Below are 18272 nucleotides of genomic sequence, written 5' to 3' on the forward strand. Positions count from 1 at the left end.
AATAATAAAGGTGAAATTCTCCTTTCAGTTTCCATTGCCCTTTCTCAACAGTGTTTGCCCTTTACATCACACCGAACAAAATAACACACGCCTGGATTAATGCTCCAGATAGGCAGCCTTTGAAAACTTGTAGCAAAAGTCCAGCAATTCTTCTGCATCATGGCCTGCTGAGTGTGAGTATGATTTTGATAGTGCTGAAAGGATAAATGGAAGACTCCGGAAGATGGCTGCATTCATGCAGTTTCATTATATCCTATATGTCAATGAAAGATGCATTCAGTGTAATGCAGCAAATGAGTTGGACTGGCTTGCCAGTCCTGTAAGACTTGAGTAAAATTTTGTTGTAGCTGGAATCTTAACATTTTATAGGACAAAAGAAGGCCATTCAGCCCATCAATCCTTGTTCTGTCAGAAAGAGGTATCCACTCTGTCCCTGTCTTACCCTTTCCTTATATCCAAAGAAAATACAGTATTCATTTTTCTAAATATCTATGTGCTTCCCTTTTACAAGCTGTTATAAATTCTGCTCCCACCCCTTCTCCTGTTAGAGTATTCCAGCTGTTAAAATACCTTTGTTCCTTTGTTGATGAAGTTAAATTTATCCTATCCAATCATTCATTCATCGACCAGTGGGAATAAATTTTCCTCTTATGCCTTATCAAAAGGTGTGGACTTGTTAACCTACTTATAAGTCACCTTCTGTACAATTGATTCAAAGAGCTGGCAAAGACTTTACTCTTAGACCTTGTCAATTCTCAGACTAGGATGGATTCTGCAGATAATGCTGCTGTCCTGGTTAACTTCAGAGATGACCCAGATAATATAGTAATAGCTTTCAACTAGAAAGAAAAGAAAAGCAGCTGCAAATCTAAGGAAAAATTTGTGAACACCATATTGACAGCACCGAGCCCCATGCTAAACAACCTTAAGGGTTTAAGAGTGGCTTCAAGAGGTCACTCTTCAATTATCCCCAATATTTCCTTCCCTTCTCACAGCACCTTCTCATGCAAGTGCAGGAGATACAACATCTGGCCTTTAATCTCCACCCTTCCCACCTCCAAACGCTCTTTCCAGAATAAATAATGATTTACTTGTACTGCTTTCAATTTAATAAACTGTATTCGCTGCTCACAATGTGGTCCCCTCTACATTAGAGAAACCAAATGCCAATTGGGTGATTGATTTGAGGAACGCATCGATTCAGTCCACAGACATGAGCCTGAGTTTCTGGTTGCTTGCTGTTTTAATTTTCCAGCCCTCTCACACACTGACCTCTCTGTCCTCAGCCTGCCACACAGATCCAATGAAGCTTCACAAAAGCTTGAGAATTAGAACTTCATCTTTTAATTTACAGCCACCCATACTCAACATTGGGATTAACAATTTCAGATTATAATCACTGCTCCCATTTCTCAAGCATCAGATGTTGGCAATGTTTCTACTATTGCCATTTACACCTCCTTGAGACACACCTTCTGTTCCTTGTCCCACTACATTTCTTTTAGCCTTGCACCATCATCCCTTATTGCCATTTAATCTCTCTAGCTTTCCACTCTTTCACAGATCTTCCCTTTTGCTCTTTGCTCCCCACCTCCCATTTTAAAAAATTCATTCATGGGATGTAGACTTCACTGGCTGGGCCAGCATTTATTGTCCATTCCTAGTTGCCCTTGAGAAGGTGGTGGTAAGCTGCTTTCTTGAACCACTGCAGTCCATGCGGTGTAGGTACACCCACAGTGCTGTTAGGAAGGGAGTTCCAGGATTTTGACCCAGCAACAGTGAAGGAACGGAGATATATTTCCAAGTCAGGATGGTGAGTAACTTGGAGGGGAACTACCAGGTGGTGGTGTTCCCATCTATCTGCTGCCCTTGTCCTTCTAGATGGTAATGGTCATGGGTATGGAAGGTGCTGTCAAAGGAGCTTTGGTGAATTCCTGCAGTGCATCTTGTGGCTGGTACTGTGTTGCTACTGTGTGTCAGTGGTGGAGGGAGTGAATGTTTGTGGATGTGGTGCAAATCAAGCGGGCTGCTTTGTCCTGGATGGTATCAAGCTTCTTGAGTGTTGTGGGAGCTGCACTCATCCAGACAAGTGGAGAGTATTCCATCACACTCCTGACTTGTGCCTTGTAGATGGTGGACAGGCTTTGGGGAGTCAGGAGGTGAGTTACTAATCACACGATTAGCTTCTGACCTGCTCTTGTAGTATTTATATGGCTAGTCCAGTTCAGTTTCTGGTCAATGGTAACCTTCAGGATGTTGATAGTGGGGGTTCAGTGATGGTTATGTCATTGAACTTCAAGGGGCAATTGTTGGATTCTCTCTTGTTGGAGTTGATCTTTGTCTGACAGTAGTGTAGCACAAATGTTATTTGACACTTTTCAGCCCAAGCCTGGATATTTTCCAGGTCTTTCTGCATTTGGACATGGGCTGCTTCAGTATCTGAGGAGCCACGAATGGTGCTGAACATGGTGCAATCATCAGTGTACATCCCCACTTCTGACCTTATGATGGAAGGAAGGTCATTGATGAAGCAGCTAAAGATGGTTGGGCCGTGGACACCACTCTAAGGAACTCCTGCATTGATGTCCTTGAGCTGAGATGACCGAACTCCAACAACCACAACCATTGTCCTTTGTGCCAGGTATGACTCCAACCAGTGGGGAACTTTCCCCCTGATGCCCATTGACTCCAGACTTGCTCGGGCTCCTTGATGCCACACTCGGTGAAATGCTGCCTTGATGTTAAAGGCAGTCGCTCTCATCTAACCCCGGGAATTCAGCTCTTTTGTCCATTTTTGAACCAAGGCTGTAATGAGGCCAGGTGCTGAGTGGCCCTGGCGGAACCCAAACTTGGCGTCAGTGAGCGGGTTATTGCTAAGCAAGTGCTGCTTGATAGCACTGTTGGGGAACACAGGGTTTAGTGAGAGGGAGGAACTGAAAGAAATCAGTATTAGTAGGGAAATGATGTTGGAGAAATTGATGGGATTGAAGGCCGATAAATTCCCAGGGCCTGATAATCTACATCCCAGAGTGCTAAAGGAAGTGGCCCTAGAAATAGTGGATGCATTGGTGGTCATCTTCTGAGATTCTATAGACTCTGGAACAGTTCCTACAGATTGGAGGGTAGCTAATGTAACCCCACTATTTAAAAAGGGAGGTAGAGACAAAACAGGGAATTATAGACCAGTCAGCCTGACACTGGTAGTGGGGAAAATTCTAGAGTCCATTATAAAAGATTTAACAGCTGAGCACATGGAAAACAGTGGCAGAATCGGACAGAGTCAGCATGGATTTACAAAAGGGAAATCATGCTTGACAAACCTACTGCAATTTTTCGAGAACGTAACTAGTAGAATTGACGAGGAGGAGCCAGTGGATGTGGTTAATTTTAACTTTCAGAAGGCTTTCGACAAAGTCCCACATAAGAGATTAGCGTGTAAAATTAAAGCGCATGGGATTGGGGGTAGTGTATTGAGATGGATAGAAAACTGGTTGGCAGACAAGAAACAAAGAGTAGGAATAAACGGGTCTTTTTTCGAATGGCAGGCAGTGACTAGTGGGGTACCACAGGGATCGGTGCTGGGACCCCAGCTATTCACAATATATATTAATAATTTAGATGAGGGAGCTAAATGTAATATCTCCAAATTTGCAGATGACACAAAGCTGGGTGGGAGGGTGAGCTGTGAGCAGGATGCAGAGGTGCTTCAGTGTGATTTGGACAAGCTGAGTGAGTGGGCAAATGCATGGCAGATGCAATATAATGTGGATAAATGTGAGGATATCCACTTTGGTAGCAAAAACAGGAAGGCAGATTATTATCTGAATGGCTATAAACTGAGAGAGGGGAATGTGCAACGAGACCTGGGTGTCCTCGTACACCAGTCATAGAAAGTAAGCATGCAGGTGCAGCAGACGGTAAAGAAGGCAAAATGGTATGTTGGCCTTCATAGCGAGAGCATTCGAGTGCATGAGCAGAGATGTTTTGCTGCAATTATACAGAGCCACACATTATACATGAGACCACACTTGGAATATGTTGTGCAGTTTTGGTCTCCTTATCTGAGGAAGGATGTCCTTGCTATAGAGGGAGTGCAGCGAAGGTTTACCCAACTGATTCCTGGGATGGCAAGACTGACATATGAGGAGAGTTTGAGTCGGCTAGAATTATATTCACTGGAGTTCAGAAGAATGAGGGGGGATCTCATAGAAACCTATACAATTCTAACAGGACTGGACAGGATGGATGCAGGAAAGAAGTTCCCAATAGTGGCAGGGTCCAGAACCAGGGGTCACTGTCTGATGATACGGAATAGGCTATTTAGGACTAAGATGAGGAGAAATTTCTTCACCCAGAGAGTGGTGAGCCTGTGGAATTCACTACCACAGGAAATATCTGAGGCCAAAACCTTGTATGTTTTCAAGAAGGAGTTAGATATAGCTCTTGGGGTGAAAGGGATCAAAGGATATGGAGAGAAAGCGGGAGCAGGCTATTGAGTTGGATGATCAGCCATGATCATAATGAATGGCGGAGCAGGCTCGTAGGGCCGAATGGCCTACTCCTGCTCCTATTTTCTATGTTTTTATGTTTCAATGGTGAGGACCCCTTCCATTACTTTAGTGATGATCAAGAGTAGACTGATGGGGCAGTAGTTGGTCAGGTTGGATTTGTCCTGCTTTTTGTGTACAGGGCATATCTGGCCAATTTTCCACATAGCTGAGTAGGTGCCAGTGGTGTAGCTGTACTGGAACAGCTTGGCTAGGGTCGCGGCAAGTTCTTGAGCACAAGTCCTCCGTACCATTGCCGGAATGTTGTCAGGGCCCATAGACTTTGCAGTATTCAGTGCCTTCAGCCATTTCTTGATATCACGTGGAGTGAATTAGATTGGCTGAAGACTGGCATCTGTGATACTGGGGACCTCTGGAGGAGGCTGAGATGGATCATCCAGTCGGCACTTCTTGCTGAAGATTGTAGCAAATGTTTCAACTTCATCTTTTGCACTGATGTGCTGGGCTCCTCCATCATTGAGGATGGGAATATTTGTGGAGCCTTCTCCTCCAATGAGTTGCTTAATTGTCCACCACCATTCATGACTGGATGTGGCAGGACTGCAGAGCTTATATGTGATCATTATGCGATTGCTTAGCTCTGTCTATCACTTGCTGCTTATGCTATTTGGCATGCAAGTAGACCTGTGTTATAGCTGCATCAAATGGACACTTCATGTTTAGATATGCCAGGTGCTGCTCCTGACATGCCCTCCTGCATTCTTCATTGAACCAGTGTTGATCCCCTGGCTTGGTGGTCATGGTAGAGTGGGGGATATGCCGGGCCATGAGGTTACAGATTGTGTTCAAGTGCAATTCTACTGCTGCTGATGGCCCACAGCGCCTCATGGATGCTCAGTCTTGAGTTGCTAGATCTGTTTGAAATCTATCCCATTTAGCACAGTGGTAGTGCCACAAAACACGATGGACGGTATCCTCAATGTGAAAGCGGGATTTTGTTTCTGCAAGGACTGTGTGTTGGTCACTCCTACAGATACTGTCATGGACAGATGCATCTGCGGCAAGCAGTTTGGTAAGGATGAGGTCAAGTATGTTTTTCCCTCTTGTTGGTTCCCTCATCACCTGCCACAGACCCAGTCTATCAGCTATGTCATTTAGTACTCAGCCAGCTTGGTCAGTAGTGATGCTACCGAGCCACTCTTGATGATGGATATTGCATTCCCCCACCCAGAGTACATTCTGTGCCCATGCCACCGTCAGTGCTTTCTCCTAATAGTGCTCTATACGGAAGAGCACTGATTCATCAGCTAAGGGAGGGCGGTACGTGGTAATCAGCAGGAGGTTTCCTTGCCCATGTTTGTCCTGATGTCATAAGACTTCACGGGGTCCAGAGTCAACGTTGAGGATTCCCAAGGCAACTCCTTCCTGATTATATATCACTGTGCCACCACCTCTGCTGTGTCCTGTCCCACCGGCAGGACAGAGCCAGGGATGGTGATGGTGGTTTTTTGGGACGTGATCTGTAAGGTATGATTCCATGAGGATGAACATGTCAGACTGTTGCTTGTCTAGTCTGTGAAACAGCTCTCCCACTTTTGGCACTAGCCCCCAGATGTTAATAAGGAGGACTTGCAGGGTTGACAGGGTTGAGATTGCCGTTGTCATTTCCGGTGCCTAGGTCGATGCCGGGTGGTCTGTCCGGTTTCAATCCTTTTTTGAAACTGTGAAGCAGTTTTGATACAACTGAGTGGCTTGCTAGGCTATTTCAGAGGTCATGTCAGAGTCAACCACGTTTCTGTGGGCCTGGAGTCACAAGCGTGCCAGGCCCGGTAAGGAAGGCAAATTTCCTTCCCCAGATGGGTTTTTATGACAGTCAACAATGGTTTCATGGTCATCATTAAACTTTTAATTTTAGATTTTTATTGAATTAAAATTGCACCATCTGTCTTGGCAGGTTTCAAACGCAGGTATCTTGAGCATTACCTTGGGTTTCTGGATTATTAGTCGAGCAACAATTCCACTATGTCATCATCTCTAAGCTTGCTTAAAATTTGCTGTCATCTCTAACCTATTCTAGTTCTGACAGACCTGTTAGAGCATACTAGCTGCTAAAGTACCTTTGTTCCGTTGGTGATGAAATTAAATTTATCCTATCCAGTCATTCATTCATTAACCAGTGGGAATATGTTTTCCTCATACACCTTGTCAAAAGGTGTGGACTTGTTAACCTACTTAAAAGTCACCATCTGCACAACTGATTCAAAGAGCTGGCAAAGACTTTACCCTTGGACCTTGTCATTTTCAGACTTGGATTGTACAACCCCCACTAGGTTGGCCAGCCTATTGGAGGCAGCTGGGTTGAGGGTGAAAATTTAGAATTCAGTGAGTTGGGTCGACTCCCTAACATGCTCCGGCCTCAGTCTGCTTTTCCCAGAGGTGGGGTCCCAGTGATAGTGGCTACACTTCCGGCTTCCTATTACAATATTTAAAAGGACAGTTAGTCCCTATTATTGCACGTCAATGAAGTTTTATGAGGCTCATGGGCTCCCACACTGTCAGGAACCCAACAATACATCAGAGATGGCTTCACAATTTAAGTGCTGTCATACGATTTTGCACTTACATGTCAAAAAGAGCAGAGAAAGGTTGTATGCAGTACATCTGTCACCAAATGCGTTAATCTGGAGACATTTCCCCATGCAGACTGATGCCCCTGACAGTCCAGGCCATTTTCCATGCCATTTGGATCATCAGGTGAACGGTTCCATCTTGTGGCGCCCTCTCTCTCACAATCTCCATTGCCTGAACAGTGCTTGCCTCTCCCAGTGGGGCTGTCTGCCAACCCTCACTTTGGCCCCTTGGATTGGCTCTCCCACTTTACAAGCCTTCTGCCATTCTTAATTGGATGGCAAACATGGAGGTGGCTGAACAATTGGACACCTCTTGTAAAATTAATTTGGCATGCGCACTACCAGAATATGCGGGCTCAGGAGACATTAGGTTCCCAATAGCCATGGGAAGATTCATCAGCCAGCCCTGCTGAGCATTTCCAGCATTCTTTGCTTTTATTCTCGAGGATTTTTATAGACAGTGGAGAGATGATAGTTTGGTTCCCCTTTTTCCACCTCTCGACTGACCGAAGACAGACGTGTTCTTAAAAAAAAAGTGTTTTAATTCCCTGTAAGTTTTTTTTAAAAAGGCTAAATGTTTATTATTATCCAACACTGTGATGAATTCGCAACACCATTGACACATTCTCACACATTTACACACATGCAGTCAAGAAAAGATGGTGCTTACAAAAGAGGTCGCATGCACTTAGGTCTTAAAAGTCCAGAAATTCATTGCCACACTTACTTCTCTGGAATGGAGTCTTTAAACATTGCAGACTTGTTATCCTTTCTTGGTACATTGAAGAAATAGAGTCCAGAGGTTGATGTAGACAGACTCATGGCGGTTTAATGTTTGCAGTAGCAAGGTTCTCTGGCTTCACTCCAGTCAAGGTGCAGTTGAAGCCCTGCAGTGAAATCCTGGTTTGGTTCTTCCAAACAGTTAGGTAAAAGCCAGCTTGAATTCTCTGCTTTCTGATGGATCTTTGCTGGTCTGGAACCTTCTCTGTCTGTGGCTGCTCTAGAAAATGTGTCTTATTAAATATTCTTTATCAGACACCTGCTATCTGTCATGTGACCATAGTATCTGCTTTTTCATTCTCCTCACAAATTGTCTCTGATGACTTAGCCACTGACACACAATGGGGTCCGGTTTCACCTCTTTACGTCTTATTGTGATAGAATATTTATTTTCACATCCATTCTTTGGAATTCCTCTCCAATGCCAAGACATCTGCAGCTCTATAGTGAAACAGTATTTTTAATTATTTGGATCAAAGGCAGTGACTAATCCAAAAGTTAATTTGCATTTTAATGTCTTATCCTGACATGCAGGCTAGCTCCAGGGTCTTGTGTACTTCTATGTATATTGGCAGGAAAGAAAAGGTCACCTGCCCTCTCAGCTCCATTTTGTTTTAAAAATAAAGTGTTCATTCTCCATAAATTCAGGAGTCAATATTGTGTGAGTGTTACAGGATGCTTACTCTGTCAACAAGTTCAATCATCTTGGACCACTTTTATGGATGAAAGTAACTAGTGGCAATAAACCTAACTAGTTTGCAGAATAAAAGACAAGTTTTCAGCTGCAGAAAACTTCTTGGCCCTGAATTTCCTTGACATTTATAATATTTGTGTTGTGCCATAGAGTTTATACTCATCAGCAAAGGGAGCCATGCATGTGTTTTTTGGGTAAATTTATTTGCATAAGAAGAGATATATGTTTGGGTGTAAAGGCTCTAGGAAACTGCAGTGCAGCAGCAGCACAGCCTCTTTGTAAAGTCCACTCCGGGCATCTCTCATGTCAACGAAAATGGCTTTTGCTGGAATCATGAGCAGCCATGAGCCACTTGTGCCCACGGGACCATGGCAAGATGGTTTCTCAACAAAGAGCAGCAAATCTTTCTCAGGAAGACTTATAGGTCCTCTACAAATGGAGTTCTGATTTAAGACCATCGACTTGATATGCTAACTCTGCCTCTCTCCCCACAGGTGCTGCCAGACATGTTGAGTATTTCCAGCACTTTCCAAGATTTGCAGTATTTTGCTTTAATAGGAGGGATTGACTCCTTGAGTATTGCTACAAAGATCCACTGCAGCAAAGAGACACAACAGTCATCTCAGCAGGGAAGAGAGTTGCAGACATTCACAGGGAAGCTACAGAGATGTGCAATAGTGATCTTGTAAAATCACATTCTTTGAACACAGAGCTGCTTTGAGAGGTCCTCAAGGAATCTGCACTGTCTATAGACATGCAGTGGAGAGGATTACCTGGTGGCCTATTCTCCTTACATCCACGTGTTGCTGTTCTAACTCCTCTTCCTCCATACGGATGGCATAGAGGGTAATGATGATAGGGAATGTCTTAGTCGTTTTGAATAGGCAGGGTCCTGGAGATGTTTAGTGTTCAGGGGTGGGGTGAGACTGCAGTATGCTGCAGATTTCAGTGAGAAAAAACGATGGAGGAACAATGGACTGAATGAACATAAGAAGCCAGACATCAGCAAGGGATTCTTCAAACAGCTCAAGCCCCTCACATTGATCTGAATCAGTGGTAGGTGAGGAGTGGCTGCACCTGTTTTACGTGATTCTAACTTCCCCAGGTTGCAGCAGTAGCAGTAAAACAGGAAACCCCCAGGCACGGTGTTGCGAAATGCATGGCACTCTGCTGCCAATGAACCCCATGAAGCTTGGGTGAAACGAATTGCCAAATTTGACAAAAAGATCAAGGAAGCTCAGTTCCAGCTCATTAATGATGTCTATTTGAAGAAGAACCACGCTGACTTTAGGTGGGTGTCCTCACCACCTGCTCAGATGATAGGTGAAAGTTTAAGTCGACAGGATTTGTGTAGAGGGGTGAATCACTCAGTTTATTTTAACAGCCTATACACCCGGTTTCTACCCTAATGTTGGCCGTAATGTCTGTATTTGGCGGGGGGGATGGTTTATTCATTCATGGGATGTGGGCCAGAGTTTCGTGAGTTAAAGGTGCTAGTGGTGAATTAAAGGCAAGTTGCAGAAGCTATTTGGTAGGAATAACTTCAGTAGTACAGCTTTGCTTTCACATACATCTTTCTGAAAAATAATACTTGCAATGCTGACCTGAAGACTGCAAAGAAGAATTTTGACATTGGGAATGTTGGGCTAAATTGTTGGAAGACTGCACAATGGAGCCCCAGCGGGAATTATAACTGACATATATTTCGAAGGAAGAAGGAGAAAGGTGCAAATAGCTTTAGAGGAGGCATGTTTCATAAGGCGGTGTCAGGGGAGAAACAGACCCTCCTTAATGATGAAGGGACTGAGTGTAACGTATCCAAAGTGAGGTGGAAAAGCGAGCAGCTGGAGAGGAATATAGCCAGGTTGGTTGAATGTGCAAGAACTTGCCAGATGGAACATGATGTGGCGAAGTATGAAATTTTGCATTTCGGTGGGAAAAATTAAAAAGAAAAGCGTATTTTTTGAGTGCTGAGAGCCTGGGAAATGTTTAAATTCGGAGGGACTTGCGTGTCCTTGTACACAAATTAACATTCAGATACAGCAAGCAATTAAGAAGGCAAATTGTATTTAGCCTTTGTTACAAGGGGATTAGAGGATAAGAGTTAAAATATCTTGTAACAATTGTACAGGGTATGGTTGGGATCACACTTGGAGTACTGTGTATAACTTTGGTTTCCTTATCTAAGGAGGAACACATTTGCCCCTTGAGGAAATGCAATGAAGATTCACTAGAGTGGTTCTTGGGATCAGGGAATTGTCCTCTGAGGAGGGATTGAGTAGACTAAGCCCATATTCCCTGGAGTTTAGAAGAATGAGAGATGATCTAATTGAAATACATAAAAATACTTAAGGGTTGAAAGGATAAATGCTGAGAAGATGTTTTCTCTGACTGAAGAATATAGAATACAGATTCAAAATAAGGGTTTGGCCTTTTAGGACTGAGATAAGGGGGATCTTCCTCAATTATACGTTTGTGAATCTTTGGAATTCTCTTCCCCAGAGAGATATGGATGTTCAGTCATTGAGTATATTCAAGGCAGAGGTTGATAGATATTTGGGTACTGGGGGAATTAAGGGACATATGGATGGCACAGGAAGGTGGAATTGAGGTAGAAGATCAACCACGATTTTGTTGAATCTTTTCAAAAGCCAAATGGCCTAAGCCTGCTCCTGTTTCTCATCGTTTTTTTTTTGTTATCCTGCGGATGCTTTCACAACAGAGTACTTCTTTCCTGAATCTCACTCAGGAGTTATGTCAAAGGAGGCTTTTATTCAGTCTTGAAGCCCAGCAATCCCTGCTGCAAATGAAACTCTGGAGTCAGGGCCATGCCTACCACTGTGGATAATGTGGCCACAGTCTCAAGCTTTCATACCACTGGTTGTTTACAAGGTATGATAGGTTCCCTTAATTACATTCGTCAGTTTTCAGTCACCAAATGCTTTGCATGTCAGGCCTGAAAATTTGATCGAGTTTGAAACAGTACAGAAGCCAAGGAGCTCGGGTTTCCCATGTTTCTGGGTGTTATTAATTACATTCATAGCTATGTTTGCCTCAGCTGACTGTATCTCGTCATTTCATTAAAAAATCCTGATTTCACTCCCTGAACATTGAACTGCATTTTAGTCAAATTTCTTCATGTGAATGTCAAGCTTGCTAGCATTTGCCATGGTACATCTATACTCAGTCAGTTCAACATGTCTACAACCCTTCAAATTGAAGGGCAAGGATGGGTCCTTGGAGAAAAGCTACCCTCCAGCTCCATAGCTGATGACATGACTACACAGGATGACCAATGAAGCAGAAGGGAGATACAGTGTAGCTCACAACAGGACAAGAATTTGCATTGATAAAGCAATATAAGTACTCAAACAAGCTTCCAATCTGTTCACGTGTGCGGATCACTGTCTGGAGATTTCTGTGGTGCTGCTATACTACGGGAAAACAACTTCTTCCGTGTGATTCACAGCTAGGTCGGGATTTTCCGTGCCCGGGGGTCAGGGTTCGAATCCCACCATGGCAGATGGTGGAATTTGAAAAGAATAAAAAATCTGCAATTAAAAGTCTAATAGTGACCATGAAACCATTGCCAATTGTTGTAAAAACCCATCTGGTTCACTAATGTCCATTAGGGAAGGAAATCTACCATCCTTACCTGGTCTAGCACACATGTGACTCCAGACCCACAGCAATGTAGTTGACTCTTAAATGCCCTCTGAAATGGCCTAGCAAGCAACTCAGTTGTATCAAATCGCTACAAAGTATATAAAGAATGAAAGCGGACTGACCACCCAGCATCGGCCTAGGCACCGGAAAGACAATGACATTCTCAGCCCTGTCGGCCCTGCAAAGTCCTCCTTACTAACATCTGGAGGCTAGTGCCAAAATTGGGGGAGCTGTCTCACAGATTAATCAAGCAACAGCCTGATATAGTCATCCTCACAAAATCATATCTTACAGATAATGTCCCAGACACCATCATCACCATCCCTGGGTATGTCATGTCCCACCGGCAGGACAGACCCAGCAGAGGTGGCAGCACAGTGATATACAGTCGGGAGGAAGTTGACCTGGGGAGCCCTCAACATCAACTCCAAATCCCATGAAGCCTTATGGCATCAGGTCAAACATGGGCAAGGAAACCTCCTGCCGATGAATCAGTGTTCCTCCATGTTGAACACCACTTGGAGGAAGCACTGAGGGTGCAAGGGCGCAGAATGTACTCTGGTCTTCAATGTCCATCACCAAGCGTGGCTCGGTAGCACCACTACTGACCAAGCTCGCCGAGTTCTAAAGGACATAGCTGATAGGCTGGGTCTGTGGCAGTTAGTGAGGGATCCAACAAGAGGGAAAAACATACTTGACCTCATCCTCACCAAACTGCCTGCCACTGCATCTATCCATGACAGTATCAGTAGGAGTGACAACCGTACAGTCCTTGTGGAGACAATATCCCACCTTCACATCGAGGATACCCTCCATCGTGTTGTATGGCACTATCACCATGCTAAATGTGATAGATTTCAAACAGATCTAGCAACTCAAGGCTGGGCATCCATGAGGCGCTGTGGGCCATCAGCAGCAGCAGAATTGCACCCAAACACAATCTGTAGCCTCATGGCCCGGCATATCCCCCACTCTACCATTACCATCAAGCCAGGGGATCAACCCTGGTTCAATGAAGAGTGCAGGAGGGCAGGCCAGGAGCAGCACCAGGCATACCTAAAAATGAGGTGAAGCTGTAACACAGGACCACTTGTGTGCCAAACAGCATAAGCAGCAAGTGATAGACAGAGCTAAGACATCCCACAACCAATGGGTCACATCTAAGCTCGGCAGTCCTTCCACATCAGGTCATGATTGGCGGTGGGCAATTAAACAACGCACTGGACGAGGAGGCTCTACAAATATCCACATCCTCAATGATGGAGGAGCCCAGCACGTTAGTGCAAAAGCAAGACTGAAGCATTTGCAACAATCTTCCAATCTTCAGTGCCGAATGGATGATCCATCTCGGCCTCCTCCAGAGATCCCCAGCATCACCAGATGCCAGGCTTCAGCCAATTCAATTCATTCCACGTGATATCAAGAAACAGCTGAAGGCACTGGATAGTGCAAAGGCTATGGGTCCTGACAATATTCTGACAATAATCCTTGTGCTCTAGAACTTGCCGTGCCCCTAGCCAAGCTGTTCCAGTACAGCTACAACACTGGCATCTACCCGGCTATGGGGAAAATTGCCCAGGTATGTCTGGTACACAAAAAGCAGGATAAATCCAACCCAGCCAATTACCTTCCAATCAGTCTACTCTCAATCATCAGTAAAGTAACGGAAGGGGTCATAAGCAGTGCTATCAAGCAGCACTTGCTTGGCAATACATGAACAAAAGAGCTGAACTCCCAAGGTGAGGTGAGAATAACTGCCCTTGACATCAAGGCCGCATTTGACCGAGTGTGGTATCAAGGAGCCCTAGTGAAACTGGAGTCAATGGGAATCAGGGGGGAAACTCTTCATTGGTTGGAGTCATACCTAGCACAAAGGAAGATAGCTGTGGTTGTTGGAGGTCAGTCATCTCGACTCCAGAGCATTACGGCAGGAGTTCCTCAGGTCCAACCATTTTCAACTGCTTCATCAATGACCTTCCTTCCATCATAAGGTCAGAAGTGGGGATGTTACCTGATGATTGCACAACGTGCAGCACCATTCGTGACTCCTCAGATACTGAAGCAGTCCATGTCCAAATAGAGCAAGACCTGGACAATATCCAGGCTTGGACTGACAACTGGCAAGTAACATTCGCGCCACACAAGTGTCAGGCGATGAGCATCTCCAACAAGAGAGAATCTAACCATTACTCCTTGATGTTCAATGGCATTAACATCACTGAATCCCCCACTATCAAAATCCTGGGGGTTACCATTGACCAGAAATTGAACTGGACTAGCCATATAAATAATGATGCTACAAGAGCAGGTCAGAGACTAGGAATCCTGTGATGAGTAACCCAACCCCTGAATCTCCAAAGCCTGTCCACCATCTACAAGGCACAAGTCAGGAGTATTATGGGATACTTCCCACTTGCCTGGATGAGTGCAGCTCCTACAATGCTCAAAAAACTCGACACCATCCAGGACAAAGCAGCCCACTTGATTGGCACCCCATCCACAAACATTCACTCCCTCCACCACCGACGCACAGTAGCAGCAGTGTGTACCATCTATAAGATGCACTGCGGAAACTCACCAATGCTCCTTAGGCAGCATCTTCTAAACCCATTACCACTATCACCTAGAAGGACAAGGGCAGCAGACACATGGGAACACCACCACCTGCAAGTCCCCCTCCAAGTCACTTACCATGCTGACTTTGAAATATATCACCGTTCCTTCACTGTCACTGGGTCAAAATCCTGGAACTCCCTCCCTAACAGCACTGTGGGTGTACCTACACCAGATGGGCTGCAGGGGTTCAAGAAGGCAGCTCACCACCACCTTCTCAAGGACAATTGGGAATGGGCAATAAATGCTGGCCTAGCCAGCGATGCCCACAACCCGTGAAAGAATGTGTGTGAGAGCAAAGTGTGCCATCTTGTCTAGAGTACTAACGGGTTCACAATGGTCACAATTTTCACATTATATGTAACACATTTGAGCATTTCTTTAATATATTTCCTTACACTTGTACATGACTCAATGTTTTTACACTAGAGAGCTCAAAAAGAATGGTAACATTATGAAGGTGGCTCTTACCATTATGTGGGTGGCATGCTGAGGTCCACCTCGACATGCCAACAACAGGATCAAGCTTGCCAGCTGATTTGGCATCCTTCGGAGGACTTCCTAGAGGTCAAATCTCAAGCACTGATCATTGTGCATCCAAGTTTGACTTTAAGGGAGGATCAATGATCAGACTGCATGGACTGATGCTGGGCAGCAGATGCATCTCAAGCATGGTCACTGGATTCATCCGCACTGCAGTGTTACACATTGGCCTTGGTGTAGGTATCACAGCTCAAGACTCGTGTATTGTGTCGTTTATATTAGTCATCTGCTATGCTCACTACTTTGGCTGCATTTGCAATGCCAGGTGTCACAGGATGTGCTTTGAGCAGTAAGCAAGAGTATATGGAAGCCAGGGATGCTGCATATGCCGCCCACGATTGGACCATTGGCTGGAATGGATGGTGTGCAAGGTCTTTCAGAGAGCTGTTGTTGCATAGTTATGGGCTCCTCATGCGTAATATGCCTTATCCGCATGCAGGTTACCACATACAATCCTATCAGCCTGCATAGGATTTGAATTCTTCCATCGTTTCACTCTCAGCATCGTGGGCATGGTTTGATTATGGACAATTTGGCGGCATGGGCTTCTTGTTTACAGTCACTGGAGTTCATGTGAGGGATCCAGGTTCTGAATGACTTATTACCATGTGTGTTTGCAACATGATGAGGCCCATAGTTATGATGGTGAGGGTTTCAGCTATTTTAGTCAAATGAGTCAAATTCATTAATTTTTATTCTCTCCCTTGTGGTGGATGGACAGTTCTTTGAGTAATTGTGGAATTAATGTACAAGGTTCTTTAGATGGAAGTTTATCACCAGGGATCTGGCTGATGACAATTGCGATAGGGAGGGCCTTTTGAGAATCTATTTTGCACAAGAACCCATCTGGCAATGATCCCCTCCTGCATAGAGTCAGCCCTGGCTTCATGGCCATGCCTCCCAGCTGTTCCTCCATTGGTGGCCTCCTCACCCTCATCTATTTTGGAATCTTCCATGTGGACAGGGGCTTCCTCCTCATCTCCCTCCTCCTCAGAGGTTGGAGCTCTGCCGATGGCGTCATCGTCATCCATTTGTATGCCCCCCACCACCACTGCACAATGTTGTGCAGCATGCAGCACACCACTTCTGTTCTTGATACCCTTGTTGGGCCATATTGTAGAGCTCCACCTGAGCGACCAAGGCACCTGAAGCACATCTTTAAAATGTCAATTGCCTGCTCAATGGCACTCTTGGTGACTGCATGGCTGCTGTTGTAATTGCACTCTTCCTCCATTTGTGGGCTCCTAAATGGGGTCATTATCCAAGTTCTTCAGGGGTAGCCGTTGTCCCTTAGAAGCCAACCATGGGTCTACATTGGTGGCTGAAATAGCTGAGGGGGTTGGAAGCTCCTTAGTGTGAAGGAGTCATGGCAACTGCCAGGGAACCTTGCACACACATGAAGGAAGACCTTGCTGCAGTCACAGACCACATGTACATTGATTGAGTGAAAGGACTTCTGGTGGACAAAGATGTTGAGTTGGGGCCTTTACGGTAACATGGGTGCAATCAATAACACCCTGCACCCAAGGGAAGCCTGCCAATTGGGCAAAGGCTGTGGCTCTCTGTGTCTGAGATGCCAAATCTTTAGGGAAATTAATGTGATCTCCCACATAAGCAAACAGGGCATCAGTTACAGCCTTAAAGCAGCTGTGTGCTGCTGATTGGGATATACCAGACAGGTCTCCTGATGATCCCAGAAAAGATCCTGAGGCACAGGAGATGAGGCCAACAGTCACCTTCACAGCCACTGGCAGGGCATGGGAGTCAGTGGGTTGTGGCTCGAGTTGCTGCTGGACCATGCGACACTCGCTTCACAGCTTAGCCTCAGTCGCCTTTGGCACTGGTTCTCCATCATATTGAGGTAGGATGTCCTAGGTCTGTGCACTACGGGATAGTACCTGGTTGTCCTGCTTCTCCTCCTCCTTCTGAGTGCACAGGCAGCAACCTCTTCCTTCTGACCTTGTGCTTTCCCTCTGGCCTCTGGCTGCTCAAGGTAACTGGTTTCCAAGGCCTCTATGTGTGAGGGTGCCATGCCCATCTTCTATGTTCATTCACACAAAGTGATATGTGCCCTGCTCCAGCACAAAGTTCTCCTGCCACCTGGATGCACAATTCCAAAAAAATTGACGTGCGAGGCCAAGTACCCCGGCTTCCTATTCCCATTGGTTGAGGAAAGACAATTGGAATTTGTTTTGTGCCACTTTTGGGGCTGTGAATACAATTTATAAGCAAATTCCACAGGGGTACCTACCTCTAAACCCTGGCTATTCAAAGAAATACCTCAAGTTCAGACCCGTTCTTACAAGGTCTACTTTGCACAGTTTGGGTTCGACACTCCTAGGCTACTAAAGTCCAACTAGAGTGGAGGTAGCTGATTATTTAAATGGCCAGCTGCCTCTGTAAAACACAGATGCGCAAAATGCACCCTGCCCCCATTCCCACCCCCGTGAAAATGTGAAGTGCTGTGTTCGGGGGTGGGACTTAGGATTTTCCAATAGTTCCTCTATTTTCGTCACGACAGACAGGCTCTCCATTGTGGTGAGGATCTGGGCTCATGTCTTGGGTGTTCTGAGACATTTTTAAAAAAGGGTTCTTGTTACCTGATTTCTGCCATTTCAGACCAAAACGTGGTGGTTCTTCTGTATGAAATAAGGGAGAGAAGGGATGGAGGTAAGAGACCTGTCCATGTGATAGTCTGTGTTGTGTGAAAGAAAGTGGTAAAGCCAGCCGCAACATCCCCATAACACTAAGAATGCCCCTGCAATATAGAAAGAGCTTTAATGACCACACCAGAGCAGCAAAGGTAAGTGACTTGCCAACTTCCATCTGTCAATGTCG

The sequence above is a fragment of the Cetorhinus maximus genome, chromosome 1 (genome assembly GCF_964194155.1).
Source record: "Cetorhinus maximus chromosome 1, sCetMax3.hap1.1, whole genome shotgun sequence".
Classification (NCBI taxonomy): domain Eukaryota; kingdom Metazoa; phylum Chordata; class Chondrichthyes; order Lamniformes; family Cetorhinidae; genus Cetorhinus; species Cetorhinus maximus.